Genomic DNA, 19,587 nt, shown 5'->3' on the forward strand with positions numbered 1-19,587 from the left:
AACTACGGCAAGGGATATTCCCAAAATATGGCCAAATGTGCGGCCCCTGAGTTTAGCCACCACCATGGCGAAACAACCAGAAAGAGTTTAAAAACTTACAGGTCTGCCACCTCTGAGCCAGACTACCAAAAAAAGTCCATTAACATAAAAAATACTTAATTATCGGTCACATTAATGACCTCCACTTCTGGCACCTCCTCTGCCTGCTGACCCTCTGTTTCAGGTACCGCACCAGCTTGCACACCCTCAGATGCCATAGCATCCAGAGCTCCGTCGGCAGCATCTTGGGGCATTTCAGCATCTCCACCAGCAGCTTGCTCGGCTAGCGCAGGAGAATCCACCTCCCCAACTTCAGGCATCAATGCACTCAGATCAGGTTGGGTGGGGTAGAGCATCTCCAGTTGTCTTTCTTCCTCCTCTATAGCTTGCTGGGTGGGAGCCTCCTTAAGAGTAGCACGTATCCCGCTGATTTTTCCCCGCCAGGTAGCATAGGCGACGACATTGGTGGCCAGGGAGATCAGCTCACTGATCTTCTCATCAGAACGCTTGAGGGAGTCAAAGAAAGTGCTGTACACCTCCTAAGTACATGCCAGCTGATCAGCCCCTTCCTTCAGCTTCTTCTTGGTAACAGCAAGCTCAGCCTTCAATTCCACCACACGCTCCTTCAGATCAGACCGTTGTTGTGCCAAGTCGGCAACTGTTCCCTTCAGCTCTTGGTTTTTGGCGTTGGTGGCACGACTGGTGGTCTGCACTATGTTGATCATCTTCCTATTGTAAAGAGCAGACTGCGGGGTCTGGGGCAGGAAAAGTCAGAAGACAGCAAGAGAAGTCAAAGATTAAAATTTAGAACAGGTAGAAGATGAAGATTTCTCACCATGAAGGCGTTGTGCACATCGTTTTCAGCCATCTCCTCTGGAGAGAATTCTGAGAAAGCCTCTTTCAGAGGAGGGAAAAGCAGCTGGTCGATCTCTGGCCAGTACGGCACCTTATCAACATTCCTAAAACCGTCTGGGAAGTGAGCAATAGTGCCTCCACTAGCTGAGGCACAAGGACTGGCAGGAGGAGTAGGCGGATGGCGAGACAACGAGTCAACCTCTAAGGGCTCAGGCCTAGCAAAACTGGAGTACGTAGGAGGGGTCTGGAATGAGGCAGCAGGAGCACTCTTCTTGGAGGCGGATGCCATGTCAGGACTGGCAGAAGATCGCTTTCTTTTTGCACTCTGGAGGATGATTTCTAAAGGTTCAGCTTTTGAACCTGCAAGAAGATATAATCTCAGGCGTCAAGACAATTAAAGCATAAGTAAAAGCTGCATGCAAACTGAAACAATTGTGGGAAGCTTACCAGAAGACATGCTGTGAGCTGATTGGAGAGGGTTGGAGGAGGAAGCAGGTGAGAAACCAGGAAGCAGGTCAGGAAACTTTCTCTCGGATTCAGAGATATAGAACAACTTGCTGCAAGCAGGGGTCTTGGCACCAATGCGAGTCAGGTCACAGGGGCCTGCACGAGGACGATGAAGTAATCTAGTAAGCAGCCAGATAAATAAATCAGGTGACAGGGAGGCTACTTACTCGAAGTTATGACCCATTTCTCAAAGATGTAATCAGCAGGCGGCTGGATGGAGTCCTTCCTCACGAAGAAGAAGTCCTCAAACCATTTCTCATCTCGGGATTTGGGCACATGCTAGAAGGGAGCCTCTCCACGGCCCCAGAATGAGAATTGACCCTTACCCAGGTACTTGATGTTGTACATATGGGCCAGATCGCCCAGGGTGATGAAATTACCGGTGTTTTGACCAGCAACCAAGGAGTAGAGGAGAACCCTCCATACAGTGGCAGAGATTTGTGCCATGGCAAAATTATTCGTAAAGATGAAGTCTTGGATGAGTTTGGGAAAAGGGAAACGCAGGCCGTATCTAAACGGGTACAGATAAAAACAAACCCATCCGGGACGAAGGGCATCAGTTTTCTGACCCGGTTCAGAGATGGCGATATCCACCCCATCACCAAGACCAAGCAAGCCCTTGATCATGGGAATGTCAGCAGGAGTCAAGACGGAGTCACAGTCATGGGGGTAAGTGAAGAGTCCCTGAGAAGGAAAGACTAGGTCAGGGTTGTGGTCAGTAGGAGCGGAAGTCGATGACGATGTCGGGTTTTGCCCATGGTGAAGAAAGAGAAACGGAAATCAAGAAGAAAAAGGAGAAGAATACCTGGTGGAACAATGGAACAGTGGAGCCGGCGAGGTAAGAGAAGAGAAAGGTTGAGGGTTTAGAGAGAGGGAGAGTTTTTGGAAAAGATTTGAAATTAATGAAAGTGAAAGGTGGAGGTTGAGGTTATAAAGGAAGGGAGAGGCAGTAGGGTGCGAGAAAAGAGGAGGTGGGCGGCTGAAATGATGGGGTTGCATAAAAAGGATTGTAAATGACGGCTTAGGGTTTTAGCATTCAATTACGAAAAATTCTTTGCTCGACACCTCGAAGCGTACTTCACAAGAAATTTGGGGCAAACTGTTTGGGACAAAAATCACATAATAGGGAAAGGCCCGTTTATGAAATAAATGGATCTAATGAGAAGGAGGGGAGCCCACGGTTGGAATAAGCACGAAGAAGGGGAATGGGCCGGCATGCACGCAGGAGGAGGCTGGAGCCCATTGAAGGAGGCGTCTGGAATTAGGAAAGGGGGAGTTAGGGAGAAGTCAGGGAGATCAGGGAGAATTGAGGGAGACGACCAAACATGGAAAGAGTTATTATGGAAGTTATATTCCCTTTCCATAATCAAGGTAGGACTTACCTAGGATTCTTACCCTATAAATAGCCGAGGAAGCAATCAACAGAAGGACATTCATTCATTTATTCACACATCCACGTTCTCATCAAGATATCAAATCATACGCACGCCTACATTCGTCCAAGATCTCACGAGCTCGATACCTCGAGCTAGCGAGGAGAGCATTACGTTTCAGTTGTAATCATCCTCCTACTCAAAGATAGTGCAATATTTGGCAGGGTACCGTCCCTCCCGCGGTTGTTCCCACATTGGGTTTTCCGCGTCACCAAATCTTACGTGTCAATTTATATTTCATACTTTATTTCCTTATTCGAACATTATCATACAAACAATCATTCAATTAGCCAACGAGTAAGACCACATTGACCCGAATCAATCAATTCGGTAAAAATACCTAAACAGATAGAAAAAAATAGAAGCACTCACTCAACTTACGAAACATGCATGCAATCTAATGTGATAAAAATTTCTCCAACTAATACGCATTCACTGTAATCGGAGGGGGTCTATCTTTTTTGTTGAGTTTGTAGACGAGGCAGCAATAGTCCCCTGAACTGTTGCATTCTATTCGAGCAAGCATTGAATAAAATGGGCTATTTTGAGCATTTTTGTTACATCGACTTTTCTATCACATGGAGCAGCAACTAAGGGAGTCTAATACACATTTTAATGTGGCCTGATGGTCCTTAAACATTTTAAAGTAGATAGGAAACAAATGCACTTGAAGGGCGGCCCAATTAAGAAGATACAAATCTGATTATGAAGGGAGCAGCTTGACAACGACCTTAAGTGGTCCTGCATTCTCCTATTCTTATATTATCAGCATATGACAAGAAGATACCAGCTTGCTAGCTCAACTAAAGCAGCTGTCTCAATTAAGGAGCCACAACTATCCAAGACAAGCATGTTTTAATTTGTACTGGAATTAAGTACCTCCTTAAGCATCTCTCTAAAAACCTCCCTCCTCTCTCTAAAAAAAAAAAGAAAACCCTAAATCCCCTTTTTTGTTTCCGCCGCCTCTCCTCACCAACCACCTTCTCCCTTCTCCCTCTGCCCATCGCCGGAGATGGGGTCTTTCCTTGACCCATCTCCGTTGATTAAACACCTCTCATCTTTGTTGCGATCCCCGTTAGCCTGATTTCGCTCCTCCCTTTCTTTGGATCGTTTTTCCGTCCTCTTTGACCAGTGGGCTTCGCTGGGTTTTCGTGTAGTTGGTCTGAGGTCGGTCCGTTCCGCGTTCTCATGTCCTGTCATCGAAGTGGCGCATGCGTTCTAGGGGTGTTTCCCCCTTCCCCCCTCCCTCGCCCCTTCCCCCACCCCTGGTTCTTGTTCCGGTGTCTTGAAGACCATCGGTTGTTGTAGTGTCTAGTCGAGGAGCATAGCTCTTCTTGGTGGTGCGTTTTTCTGTTAATGGTGGTACGTTTTTCTATGAACGGTGGTGGATTTGGGCCGATCTGGTGTTCCCCTCCCCCTCGCCCCCTCCCCCACCAGGTTGGTCCTTTTTCCGGTTTCCTGTTGACGGTCTTTTGTGTCTCTGTCTGGTTTGCATGCCTGCCGATGGTCCTGGGGGGGTTCACTTGGAATTTGGAGTCTCAGTGGATTTGTGTTTGTTGGGTGAGCCGTGTCTTTCGTGGACGGTCTGATGGTCCGTCTGCTTTTTGTTGTAGTGACTTTTTGTATGCTGGGATCCTTTTCTTTCTGTATGAGGGGTGTTGGGTAGGGCGGTCTTTGGGTCTCCGATGGTGGTGTTGGTTGGGCTCGGAGGTGGTGGTCTTCTCGTCTTTGGAATGGTGTTTCCTTCAATTTTTCTGTCTTGTTTTTATCTCCTAATAACCTCCTCATATAGGAGCCTTGATCATCTCTTTAGTGGTAAGTCAAGACCCTGCTACGGTGTTGGTGTTGAGGTGCTTCTGTCTCTGGAGGTTCGTGTTTCACATTGCATATTGGGTTTCTCGGTCCGTCTGTCCTACGATCAATGGGTGCGATCTCTAAGGTGTAGGAGATGTTTCTCCGTCGAGGGCAGATTTCGTCTTGCCTCTCACCTTTTCTTTCTACGTTCTTTTCGCAAGAGCGTAAGTACACCTCGTTTTTGTCATTCCGGCGTGAGTATGTATCGACGGTATTTGGAGATCTTCTGTGCTAATGATGATGATACCAGCGTTTGTGACCAAGATGTCGTCTCGGGCCATTCTACCATCGTTTATCTTGCTTATCTTAATATCGCATCTCTTCTTTTATATAATTGTTATGTTATCTCGATGTATGGCTTTGTAGTGCTAGATCTAGTTGTTAAGTGTCTGGTGCTACCTAGTCGGATAGCTTACTCTATACTGTTTATAATAATGTAAGTTATTCAACCTTCTGTCAAAAAAAAAAAAAAACTATCCAAGACAAGCTTTCAAGATGTCATTTTCGTTGTCAACGGACCAGCCTTAGATGTACATTTTTTAGCTTATTTTGTATTGTTCTCCTTTTAATTGTAGCGTTTAGATCTTACTTTTAGATGGAGGGGCAAGATGTAAAGTGAGGCTCTATATATAGGGATCACACATCCTTGTAAAAATCAGATTTGAAGAATGAATATATGAGGTTTTATAAACCCATTTTAGCTCTTAGCTTGTGCTTGGGCAAAGCTTCCTTGCTACGGATGTAAGTCGTGTGTTCTCCTTTGCTTGTGCGCTAGGAGAACTCACATCATGAGTGTATCCTTGCTTGTGTGATTGGGTACCTCATAAGATAGTAGTGTCCTTTACTTGTGTGCTTGGATAACCTCTGATTCTTGAACATTAGCTTATCTGATCTTGTTCAAGTCATATCCTTTTACTTTTATGTTACTAAAAAAAATCAGAAAACATGCCTCACAAAAATAAGTTTGTTTCTTATTCTATTTTTTTTTATAACAGTCCCTTGGACTGTTACATCTTTTTTAGTTAAGTATCTTGTGTTCTTTTTTTTTCACTTTGAGCTCTCCTCATGCCTCCCTCGTCCGTCCGTGCTAATGATGGATTAAGGAGGACGAGATGAAGCTAAACAGTTTCTGGGACTGTTCTATCCCTAGCCCAGTTTAGTCTTAGTTTTGTTCTTGCTTTAGTTGTGTTTTATGCCTCCTTTAAACAACCCGAGTTTTGGGTTCCCCTTGTTCTCTATTCTGTCAAAATGGGTCCTCTTTTGCTTCATTCGCAATTAAGATAAAAGTACATGTATCAAGGACAATAGGGTGACAAATGGGTAAATGGTATAGAAGTGGTTTGTGCCAAGGCACCTATGGATATGTGAGCCTAAGACGGTAGTGTAATACTCGTAATTTTTATAAAATTTAATTACCATTTTACATCTCATTTTAATAATTTTTATGAGTCGGGATTAATAAGTGAGACGGTTTTGTAAAAAAAAAAAATGTCTTACCTTGGTTTGGGCCGAGGTTAATAGCAGTCCAAATGGTCCATAATATAAATACTCCAAATTAGAAAAACTAATTACCTTATTTTCATTAACCACCATAAAAAAAAAAAGAGAAACCTGTGAGAAAGCAGCGACGAACACGGACAAGTCGAAGGGATACGTGGTTCATTGATCTGATTTTGGGGACGATTCTTAGCTTTTTTTCATCCTAATTCGTAAGTAAAGATTATCCTCTTATCTAATTTAATTACTAGCTTAGTTTATGTAGTATTTTGGAATCAATTTTCGTAACCCTAGAGACCAAATTTAGGGGTTTTTATTATACTTTGTTGAGACGGTTTGAATTGTGTAAATTAACCAAGGATAGGGGTATGGTTAGTCTAGTTGGTATTAGGACAAGTTATATTTCATTGTTACACCATCTTATAGCTCGTCTTTGTTAGATATTTGATTTGCACGAATAAGGATTGACAATAATTAAACCGCACCGAATCGCTATGCTTTCCTAATAGAACAATTCGACCCTTATTTTAGTGCCTGGGTTGTATCGAACTTTCTATTGAGATAAGACGGTTGCCCTCTGTATTCGGCACAGAATACAGAGATATAATTAAGAAGTATTTTTGAGTAGTTTGTCATACGTTCTTTGATGCAAAAAGAAGAAGATTTGATTTTCTGTTGTCTCAAACATCTTCAATCCATGTCTATTTATATAGATATGAAAGTTACAGGGGAATGTATTTGTGAACAGTTGTCACTTTTCACAAATCCTGACATATTTAATGTCTATTGTGAGAATTAAAACCCGTCAAAGTTTCCCGGGTATTGCCCCGAATCCCCTCTATCATAGTTGTTCAAATGAAAACTATTCCGTAAATTCGTAAATAATTATGCAAGTGTACACTCCGTACTACCCGAACTTACATTATATTATAACGAACTTACCCATCTATGAACCAAACCCAAACACGCTAAAATGAACCGGTAATTACACTTAAATTACCAACATTCCTCCCCCATTTAAGCGTAATTCAAGATTTTAAATAAGCTAACAAACATACCAATTTATGCATAAATGAAAATGTCACGAAGATTGAATTTCCACTTAGTGAAATTACACATTCCAAATATTCGAGTATCGGGGTGTGACTAAGCATTGAACCCTTTCTACCCATTTTGAATACATGAAGATAACTCACACATAAACTAATTTACTTCTAAAATTACAAAAACCGACACTTAAATACAAGCCTAGTGTCCCATATCTATTCATGAACATATCAGGAGTCAAACCCATACTCCCTTGAAGCGGCTGTACTTCATGTTCATATAGGTTGATTCTTTTCATCGTGTCCTTGCAAACACACTTTTTCAAAAGATCAACCTTACAACATGCAAGTCTAAGCACACACCTCGGGATATAAATTATTGTGTGCTTCAATCTCTTAACAATAGGCCTTCCACATTGAATTCAGCCTCTAACGTTGTATTAGAGGGGAATTGGGTATCCTATCGCCAAGGATCTTATACGAGTTTTAGACCCATCCCGTCAACCGACTTAATAACCAAGTCCCTAACTGACCCTTTATGCAAAGTGATCAACTAAAAATGAGATCTCACAAAAGACAACCAAGATCATCCTTATTTATGATAGTCCATAAACCGTGTTATAGCAAACACCTTGGTGCACCGTTATTCACTATCAAAAAATCAAGAATGAAATTGGTCTAATACTTTTAAGTAATACCGTAGATTAATTAATTTCCTTAGCTACTTAGTCTTAACAGGCTATGCTAACACTACGCATACCAACTCCAATGTCAAACTCATAATGCAAATTCGCTTCTTGGAAATCCATATACTCATGGTACTTTCCCAAGTAAAATACACTACCACTAGTAGAAAATCACCTTCTACATTTGGTACTTCAATTTGCAAAATACTATCCCTCTAAAACCAAAGGAAAAATGACATAGGACAAACCATAATTCATGGTTTACTTTATTCAGTTTCACACTTGCTTAATCGCTTGCCAAAGATGAGTACTAGCTATACTAGTATACTTACTCAACTTGTCAAAGTGCAATAATTAAGCCCATGTGAAAACTCGAGTCATGACTTGACTTCAATTCACTTTTACTGTTACATAAAACCGTCATACTCAACCCTTGGGAATATTAACTGGAGAATAATAATCATACTCTTCACTCTTGATCCTAATACTAAGGATCATATTACCTCTACCATGTCCTTCATAGAAGAACACGATGACAAAACCACTTTTTACAAGGTAATTAAATCATCTTTTGTTTACCAAAGATTAACTTGTCATTCATCCTACAACAAAAGATTGTTCCATTACCGGACATGTCAAAAGTTGTACATACAATACTAGCATAATTACTAGAAAACAAACAAACATAGTGAAAACACTACAAAAAAAAAATATGAATAAATTATCAATCATCAAATACAAAATGTTACTCGATCAACTAAATCATAGTCAACACAAATGCTAACTCATAATCAATTTAACACGATTATTAAAACATATAATAATCAAACATCATTAATAAACTATTATTCACTCTAATATTCATGTGAGCATAAAGTTATTACACATTAATAATCACAACAAGAACCAAGATCAATTTTAAACCAATTGATCAAACGAATATATATGTTAAAAACATATTCAACATGACATAATACACCATTCTTGTTCAATAATCAACTTTTATCAAAGTTTGAAACTAATAAAACCCATCTCATTGAACATTCCCTAAATAAGTTACAAGGACTAACAACAATGAGATGAAAACGACATAAAATATGTCCTTTTGCATGGTTGATTCTCCAACGTCTCCTTTGATCAACTTAGGGTGTCTCAAGTCACCATGAACCGTCATCATGAACCGGAACTTGACACCATCCAAAACCAATACATACACTTGCTAACGAGCCATACAAGCATCTTTGTCTTATAAGCTCTATTTCAGCATTACGAGTGTATCTTATCAAGGATAATGATTCATTAGAGACATTCACAACTACGACCTTGTTGTACATTCAATAGTACACCACTATTGTTATATAGTACACACACAATTCATATAATTGATAGTACTCAACTATTGTAACATCACATGAATTGCGAGTCAAAGAAATTACTCTTAAACATGCCATATATAATAAATAGACATAAAAAGATAACCACTTAATATTACACCATATTAAGTATAAACCACTCATTAATTAAACATGCTCAATGTCAAAAAAGAATTATCTAAAGACTCAAGATATAAATTACGTATACAAGACATACTTGACATGTTTAAAGTGAGTACATAGTCATATTATAAAATAACAATAACAACTATCATGATCATACCATAACCGGTGTCATTATCATCCATTTGTGATTTTGTGAACAATGCCAATTTAACAAAACATGAAACATAGATATTAAAACCAAATATCTACAAATCATAGTATAACCACTATTAACAATGTCATCAATAAGACATATACACTTGTGAGAATTTACGATCAAACGAACCATTAATAATAATTAATCACGGCCATTGTCAAATGATATTATCACAGATCTCAACTTAGAAAGTGATAATCAATAATCTCCAGTCACACCATAACATGATATGGCATAAGACTTTACCACATACTCTAACATGTATGGCCATTTATCATCATTAAATTATCAAAACTTGCAAGCAGTTGTTCATTGGACAAACATGTTAAAATGTTAACCATATCACAGTTTGATGGCTATTCTGCCTATTAACACAAATCATGAAAGCAGTTATCATGCATAAATCATAATAAGACCACTGTTACCATACATGAAATCATCATGTATCAAACAAATATGCTATTGATAACTACCATTTTCACCATGATAAAACAAGATGAATACCAGGAGGAATTAAATGAACATCAATGTGACAAATTAAACTTGGTCCTAAGCAATATCAAAATTATATAGAGAAAGACAAATTCCTTTTACTTATCTCACATGGTGCTTCCATTTTGGCAGTTTAACCAACATGACATCCAGAACAATTTGCAATTCTCATCCCATGTCCATAGTTCCACTTCATTATGTCAATTTTCCAAAACAAATTCAAGAACACTAACGTCAAACGTCCGTGATGATCTAACTTTTGATATCGTATAACCTTTGGGTTGCACGAAATCTCTGTAGGATAAGACGATTCCTTTATCTTAAGGCAAGAACAAAGAACAATATACAATCACGGTTTCTATTTTTACTTTGTTTTGTCATAATCTGAATAATACCGTGTGTTAAAATGAATGCAAGGAAACTTATCTTTAGCCAGGTTGCCATATTGAATTTGCCAACATTGCCTTATGATCATCATATTCAACTTGATGCATACAATTACATACGTACCACCAGGAATGAATTCAATTTTCTAACCAAATTAATTAACCCTCAACTTTGCTAGAATCATTCTGGCATCTTTATCAAACCGCAAACAAACCTCCCCAATTCCATATGTCGACATCGTCTCGTATACGGATTCCATTAATACCCTCAAACTTGTCCAGTTTATAACTTTCATTGTCATTTCCTTAACATTCGTCATCTTAAAAGATTTCAAAATTGTTCTATTAGATTGTTAGGGATTGAATTTGACGAACAATAAATTTGACAAAACAGATACGGACCGAATCGACTCTTGCTTTCCTAATAGAATAATTCGACCCTTATTCTTGTGCCTGGGTTGTACCGAATTTTTCTACTGAGATAAGACGGTCCCCTCTGTCTTTGGCACTCAAAGATCAGAGACGTAATATAGAAATATTGTGTGCAGTTTGTTAAACGTTGTTGATGTCAGAAGAATTTTCTATCTATTTCTTCTTCTCTTCCTCTTTGTTTATATAGAGAGAAAATAGGGAAGGGAGGGGAGTTATTGTGAAGAGTTACAACTCTTCACAACCAGGGATACGTTGAATTAATTTCCCTTGAAATTAATTCAGTGTAGACACGGAATTAAGTTCCGTTTCCCGCGATATTTAATTAATTCCAAAGTTTCGGGGCCGTTGCCCCCGAACCCCCATCGGGGACCACGTTGCGTCCCCGAACCCCTAAACCAGGGCGCTTCGCCCCTGGACCCAGACTCGCTGACCGGGCAGCGAGACCCCCGTCATAGTCATTCGTCCGAATGCTAAACCGTAATTCCGTAAATAATTATGCAAGTATACTCTCCGTATTTTCCCGAACTTGCAATTTATTATTCAGAAATTACCCACTAACGAACCAACCTTAATTACGCAAAATGAAAATCGGTAATTACTCTTAAATCACCAACAGTCTTAAGACCGTCTTATACATGGTGAATGGATCAGAAGGGAGCTGTATGGAAACCGTGTATAGGCTGCTATTGTGGCGGTTACAGGCAGTTTGTGCTGCTGTCTGGATGGTTTTGAGGATTGTGTATGGTGGTACCATGCCCGTGGTGAAGTACGAAGTAGTAGGCAAAGAGTGAGGTGTTGTGCTTGTGTTGTTATGGACTACTATAGATAAGAGAGTGTGCAGTTAGTATGGAGTAATAGTCCATGGTGGGTTTAGACGTGGACTTAAGCACATTAATATATTTTTATGATCGTATTGTTAATCGTTATACATTAATTTAGTAACCTAATATTAACTCATCTATTAGTAAGATAAACATTTTTAATCTGACATTAAATTAATAAGAGGCGATATTAGTAGTAGTGGTACTATTAATTATATTAGTTTGTTGGCTTAAATGAATTGTAATGTGTACACTATATGTTTATTTTAGGTCACGAATTCGTAGAGGAGCCGTTCTTAACTATCTTGTGTTTATTTGCTGCGACGGAGTTTTGCTAAAAGGTAGGCTAGCTACTCAACATTTACTTGCGGGGTTTATAACGTGTGCTTGTTTGGCTACATTGTGGTTGTTTAGCATGATGGTATGATTTGATGACGAGCTCTTTGGTTGTATGACACGGCTATCGCAACCCTATCAAAGATAAAACCTAACGGTCTCAACTAAAATGTAGCAGAGGCAGTCGAGTATCGATTCCACAGGGAGGTAATGCAACTATAGCTGTCTATTTCTAATCCTATGGTAACAATTGGGGGGTTGGTTGAATTTGGCTCTAAACTACGAAATTGAAAGGAAAGAGAAATAAGGCAAAGAGTAAACAAGCAATAAAATATGATTAAACTATCAAGAAGAGAGGGACATGCCGGGATTTCGGTTCACTACGGTAGTCCAATAACTCAAAGACAAATGACTCGGATTTAACTAATGTGAGACGGATGTTAAAAGGTCCTTTCAGTCCACTTTCTATCCTAAAATACCACTAACTTAACTTTCGTCCTCATTAGGGTAGTCTACTGTTTATAGCAGGCCTATTTAGTCCAATCTTTCGATCCAGGATTAATTTTAGCCAGTTTAATGGGTGACATAGAAGCGTGCACTCAACTAGGTCGGGAATTACAGTTAAATTGCTATAGTGACAGAGTCTCTTAATCAGTTCATCTAATTCATTCACTACATCGTCATTTTCCTACCGCAGATTCCCTAATCCCAACATGAAGGGGTTTAGCTACTCATGTTCGTAATTAAACTAACAGCAATTAAATTCCCAGCAGAAGACATAATGAAATAACAATAAATTGCGATAATGGAAATTAGGGCAAAGGAGAACGATAACATAAACAAGAAATTAAAGCAACAAATGATTATTATTAATAAAGAGAAGGGAAGGATTACAATCTGAGCGAATCCGGCGTAAAGAACACTGAATCCGAGCAATAATGATCCGAAAATAAAAGTAACAGTGGAGAAGACAAAGTAACGTAGCAAAATACAGTAGTTTCTAGTATGAAAGATAAGATGCATTAACCTAATTAACTTAGGTTTTTAAATAGAAAAAGAACTAAGGTTTGCAGAAATAAACAACACACGGACTAATTAAAAGCCCATGCCCGTGAAAACCTCTCGATCGAGTGGATTAAACCACTCGATCGACCAACATCTCAGCAGAAGTTACTCGATCGACCAACAGGTTACTCGATCGAGGACTTGGTCTTGTGCAGCTTACTCGATCGACTAAGGGACAGCTCGATCGAGCGTCAGGGGGTCTAGAAACCACTCGATCGACCAACAAACAACTCGATCGACTGATTTCTTCTTCATTCCAGTTCACGTCTTCACCCAAGTGTCTCGTAATGCGTGCCACGACGCTTCCAAATGCAGCATCATCTCACTCTGGGACAATCCCGTCTCCTCTAAATGCATGCAAAAAGGACAAAAAGGAGTATGGTTCCACTACTTTCGCGATCATTCCTACAAAAAGGACAAAATACACCAAAGTAGCCAATTCGGGGCAAAATACCATAAAAACAGTATAGAAATGCATAGAAATACGTGCTGAAATAGGCTAAAAAGACTATACATTAGGCACGTATCAATTCTCCCCAAACCAAACCTTTACTCGCCCTCGAGTAAACTCAAAACTAAACTAATGGAACAGAAATGATAACTCAGAGCTAGCTTAACTTGTCTACTTGAACCAATTTAATGCAACAAAAATCAACAGTTAAAGCCAAGCAGTCAATACGCAAACGAATTATAAGCTGTTCAGAAATAAAGCTGACCTATCGACCTTGCAAGACCAACAAAACTGGACTCTCACGTGGTCACTCTTCTCTCATGAAGCAAAGGGCAAATGTTATATGTAAAAGAGGGAAGAAAAGACAGTCACTCACCTATCTGCGACCTACATAACATGCATGCAACAAAAATGAAAGACAATTCAAATACTAATGCACAAATTCCAACCGATAATGTCCGTCACAGCCGAGGGTTTGCAAATAATATGGGAATAGTGAGGTCCAGGTGAGAAAAGGCACAACAAGTTATGGAAATGTGGAGGTAAGAGCGTCAAGCTAGTTCCTAACAGGACCATAATGAAACCATCCGGATCTCAACTGACTGAAAAACTAAGTACAAGTGCCCTTCAACTGGCACAAAACTCACTAGACTCAAAGCACAATCTCCTCAAAAAAATATGGGATAGAACGGAGGAGTCAGACGGTCACAAACTTCCCTTTTAAAGACACCGTTTGAAACAACTAACTGAAACAACAACCCTTTTCGATTGTACATCTTCGAACATCTTCTCAACTCTGACAAGAGGGTACAACTATTTTCACAATTTTTCTTTCTTTCTTTTTCGTTTCAGCTTTTTTTTTCTTTCTTTTTTTCTTTTCTTTCTTTCACGTTTTCTTCTCTTTTTTTTTCAATACTTACTTTTTTTTTTCTTCTTTTTCCTCCTTCCTTAATACAAACACCAACTCCAAACAAGAATTACGGACCAAACTGCAATAGAAAATATACCACAAAAGAACATACTAACTAGCTTGACTAGGCAGGCTCAGTTTGGAATGTAGCTATTGGGTCAAAAAGGCAAGTTTTGGCTAATGTGGAGCTAAATGGGTGAAAGATATAAAGAAAGGGGAATTGCAAGACCCTCCCTGCATGTGACACCAACCACAAACCCGAATATGTGCATTTGACGAGAAATTGAATGTCATAAATGTGCAAATGAGACGAACATGCTATGCAAGGAGTACTACTCTCAAAATTCCTAATGAACTGGTCATGAATGTCACCAGTTATGGCTCTAAAACTCAGAATTTTGAAGTAGTTTGCCAGATTATAGGTCAAATCTAAACAGTCAGCTTATATTTGAACAGAAATTCGTAGATCATGCGTATGACAAAGCTAATAACTATCAATAAAAGTGCAAGGCTCAAGTAAAATGACAAGTTATAGTGCAATTTCATCACGGGAATCTACCGTTCCGACTCAACCTATATGCAAAAATAAACGTGAAATTTTTTGAATTTTTGAAGTTTTCTAATTTTTTAGATTTTTGATATTTTTATTGAAAATAAACAACAATGCAAGCTGAAAAATTAAATGTGAATGCAAAAACAAATGCAGATGCAGACTCAAAAGGATGCAATACCCTCCCCAAACCAAAACGGACAACGCCCTCGTTGTCCTCCAGCATACACCAGCAGAAATATGGGGGATGGGAGTATACAACCAACAAAATAAAAATAAAGGAGACGAAATAAAAAGAGTGAGAGAACATACAAAACACGAACTTCCCCAAACCATTTTAAAATCGGGAAGTGAGTAGACCAGTAGCTACTCGTCGTCGGCACCGCCGTCTCCCAGGTACTCCGACTCAACAAACGGTCTCCCCAAACCAGCAACAAACAGGGGGGGCCTCTAATCGTCATCTCCAGCCACCTCATCCGCAGTCGGTGTAAACGGAGGGTCACTCGCCTCCTCTCTGGCAGCTCGTTGTGCCGCCTGCTCAGCCCGCAACCGCACCTCTCGTGCTACCGGTGTCTCCTCCACCTCCTCCTCCGAGTCAGAAGGTAGTGGGGGGTACCCGTCCGCTGGGTATCGGTAGAAGGAGGGATGCGGCCACCCCTCTGGAATCGGTCGCCGGGCTCGGATATGGAACTCGTAGAGCGGGAATACAGCCAAGGCCATATCCCGTCTCATCTCAGTAAGGTACCTGCACATATCCAGAAGTAAGGCATCACGACGCCCTTGGTCCATGACCTCGGGCGCTCCTAAAACAGGAGGGCAAACAAAATTGGCCGGCAAGGCCGAACCAGAAGGAGGAGGGGTAAGTGGGGGTGCAGGCGTGGGAGTCTGTGTGGGCCCAGCCTGGGCCTGAGTCTGAGTCTGAGCCTGAGAGCTAGAAGTCGCTCCGGCCTCCCGCTTCCTCTTCCTAGAAGAAGAAGTAGGGGTGAAGGTAAGGTGGTAGGTGGGTGGAGGTGGCCTCGCTCCCCTCAGCAACAGACGGGAGCGGTAAGAGTGGAGGAAGGGTAGGGCACGGCAAGGTAACAGACATGGAACCACAAATCTTCCACGTCCTCGCGCCCTTCACCTTCGGGAACCAGGCGAAGTCAGCCATGGCAGCCAAGTCAAGGTAAGCCTGCCTGTCGGGCGCAGTAAGTCCAGGCTCAGCGGGGTAAAGATGGCGGGCAATCCTAGTCACTAGCCCGCCGCAGACAACAGAAGTCTTGACCCGAGTCCCAATTCCGTTCCAATGCTGAGCTACCAAATAAGCAATGTTTAGAACAAACGGGGTACCGTAGTCAATGTTGAGGTACCCCGCGAGAATCGCTAGCTCAGTGTTGGTCACGTTATTGGGCTCAGGTCGCCCAAAGATGGTCTCTCCTATCAGACGCAAGTAGTAACGGGGAGCAGGTAAGTGAACGTGAGCTCCCTTCCGTGCGGGGAAGGGAGTGTGAGAAAGTGCAGCCCAGAGTGGCTGAAGGAGATCCCGAGGTGGGTCTACAGGGCCGTCACTAACTAGGCCTAAGACCTCCCCAAACCTGGCCAAAGTCCAGTGGTGCGACTCATTGCGGAGTCGAAAGTGAATGCAAGGACTAGAGGGGTTGGCATCGTAAGAGTCGGTGTCAAAAGAGTAGGAGCTGAAAAACTCGTAAGTAGGGATACGAATAGTAGCTTCCTGCAAGGTAATCAGACCCGACATACACGTCCCGTTCAGCAAACTACAGACCTCCTCATAAATTCCTAAGGTTTCTAGGTCAGTCCGCGCAAGGAAACGGGTGGAGGAGAGAGGGCAACGAAGTAAAGCGGCTAACCGAGTCCGGTGAGCCGTGGAAACAAAACGTACCGTGGGCATCCCCGGTAAAGGGGTAAGAGCTCCTCTCAGAATAACAAACCTGGAAGGGTGGAAGTAATGGCTAGCCGACTAGCCACTGCTTGATGTGGCTGGGTGGCACCATACGGTGCGCCGGAAACGGGAATGAATCCTCTTTCCAGCATAGTGAGGGGCCTGGCAGGGGTAGAAGTAACAGCTGAGGCCGCGGTGGTCACTAAGGTGGAGCCAGTGGCAACAGCAGGGGCCACTGACTCGCTCGTGGATGGACTGGAAGCGGTACTAGTAGAAGGTAAGGAACTGGCGTCCATCCTGCAACATGATAAAAGGCATGATAAGAGAACAGCTGCTAACCGTGGTTAAAACAACACGTTAACCAACATGTGACAGCACATAAAGGCCCTATCAGTCGAAAAATTCGACTTCCAGCAGATAAAATCCAACAATCCTCAACAAATTCGAAAGGCAGCACGTGAGTGGTGGTAATATGATAACGTAATGACTGCTAAGGGGGCTAACACAGCATGAAAACCACATATGGAAGCATGTAAGACTCCTAGCAATCGAAGATTCTGACTCACAACACAAGATTTCCCAGTAATTCACATCAAGTAATGGCGATAGGGGACGGTAAAAAGCAGTTAACAACAGCAATAAGTAAGAAAGAACTGAGGTTAAACAAGCAAGGCAACAAAAAGACCGTCTGACAGCCGAAAAAAATCGACTTAGAAGCCCTAATCGCGGAAATCTCGCGCAAATTTCGAATTAAACAAGCAAAAGCAGTGAGGGATTGGGATAAGATCATCAAGCAAGCTAATTAAGGGTATATAAACACAATTAAATCGAAAAAACTTCGACTAGACATGGATTTTTCGAACCCTAATTCAAAATCACCTCAAGAAATTCGAATTAATCGAAGAGAAAATGCAAAGAGTGTGAATGAAACACTTACTTGATGATGATGATCCTACAATAGCAATTAAACTTCAAATAAACAAGCAACAAAGGCGGATTTTAGTCGAAAAACCCGCAAACCCTAATTCCCCTTAAATACCGAGAAAACGAGCACAAATAAGAGGGAAAACAAGGGGCTTTTGAAGATTAATATGGAAGGAAGGAATTGTAGGTGGCGGATTTGGTGATTTGGGCAAGAAAATGGGGATTTGGGGGAATGGAAATCGCAATTAGGGGGAAGGGTTAGACGGAAATTAGGGTGAAATGAAAATAGAAATAAGGAATAAAGAGTTTTAAGAAAGAAAACTCCCGTGTCCACTGTTCATTTCACTCGATCGAGTGGTTTTTAATCACTCGATCGAGGACTTTTGATGTCCCCGTTACTCGATCGAGTAAACATCCCCTCGATCGACCTGTTCCTCTTTGGCTTTTCTCGATCGAGTAAACAAACTACTCGATCGACCATAGTTTCCCTTGATCGAGTACAAAGAGTACTCGATCGAGCGCTTTCCTCTTCAAGGCTCTTAAATTTTCGTCTTTTCCTCCTTGAATTGCGTGAAGCTTCCCCAAACCTGCATAAAACACATCCAAACACATCCCAAAATACCAAATACGCAGAAAACACAGTCTATAGTCTTAGTCTATGCTAAAAATTGTCTAAACTAATTGTCCTAATTAAAACGCAATAAAGCAAATTCAAAAGAAGTTCAGAAAAATTATCTATTACAGTTTGTTACACGGGGCATTTCCCGTTTAATTCTCATCAACTTTCGTAGCCCCTTCGTGGGCTGATCGAGGACGTCACCTCGGCGATCGACCGACCTCCTTAATTTCCATGAGCTTGAATCACTATTTGCAACAGTAGGAGGAATGTAGTTCCAATCCACGTAGGTTCGAACTTTCTTCGTTCTCGCTCCTCTGTCATCTTCTTTGGCATCCTTGGCTCCAGTTTGATTGATAATGGTAGCACCATGTCCACTGACAGCTCCCTTCTTGCTTTCATCTGTACCTGCAGCAAGGAAAACAGACGAACTTTCCTCCTTTTTGCTCTCAGTATGAGGCGGAGGGTTAGCAATAACAGTAATGTTCTCCAAATTTTCATCTGGAGTGTCAATAATAGGACTAATAGAAGAGAGAGCATTGCAAGGCTGAGCTTGCATGGGAGCTCTCCGGGACTTGGACTGATGAAAAATCAACTCCTCATCCCCTACCTGAAAGGTCAAAGTCTTACCCCCGACGTCTATTACTGCACGGGCAGTGGACAAAAATGGTCTCCCTAAAATAATAGGGGTGTGTGCATCTTCGGGGATATCTAAGACGACAAAATCAACGGGAATAAAGAACTTCCCGATTCGAACAGGTACGTCTTCTACTATACCTAATGGCCGTGACAGACTACGGTCGGCCATCTGGACAGTCATGTTGGTGCAACTCAGCTTTGTCAAACCAAGTCTCTTAGCCAGAGACAAAGGTAAGACACTTACGCTAGCGCCTAAATCGCATAACGCATTATCAATCAATTGCATACCGATGTGACACGGAATCGAAAAACTGCCCGGGTCTGATTGCTTAGGAGGTAGCTTATTTTGAAATAGGGCTGACCCTACCTCAGTCAAAGCTACGGTCTCATTGTCGTTAATAGTCCTCTTACGTGCTAAAATTTCTTTCATAAACTTTAAATAAGAGGGTACCTTAGCCAGCAATTCAGTGAACG

The 19,587-nt window shown here is 41.3% G+C and overlaps 1 long non-coding RNA gene across 4 annotated transcripts in view; it reads left to right on the forward strand.

The window, feature by feature from the left end:
* Positions 1–6,276: 6,276 nt before the first annotated feature.
* LOC141623819 (uncharacterized) overlaps positions 6,277–19,587 on the forward strand; it is a 39,672-nt gene continuing 26,361 nt past the window's right edge. For all 4 annotated transcript variants that reach the window (XR_012533661.1, XR_012533660.1, XR_012533659.1 and 1 more), the window contains exons 1-2: positions 6,277–6,397; positions 12,014–12,084. This is a non-coding gene — a long non-coding RNA (uncharacterized LOC141623819). The remainder of the gene's footprint in view (positions 6,398–12,013; positions 12,085–19,587) is intronic.

Source organism: Silene latifolia, chromosome X (genome assembly GCF_048544455.1).
Source record: "Silene latifolia isolate original U9 population chromosome X, ASM4854445v1, whole genome shotgun sequence".
Classification (NCBI taxonomy): domain Eukaryota; kingdom Viridiplantae; phylum Streptophyta; class Magnoliopsida; order Caryophyllales; family Caryophyllaceae; genus Silene; species Silene latifolia.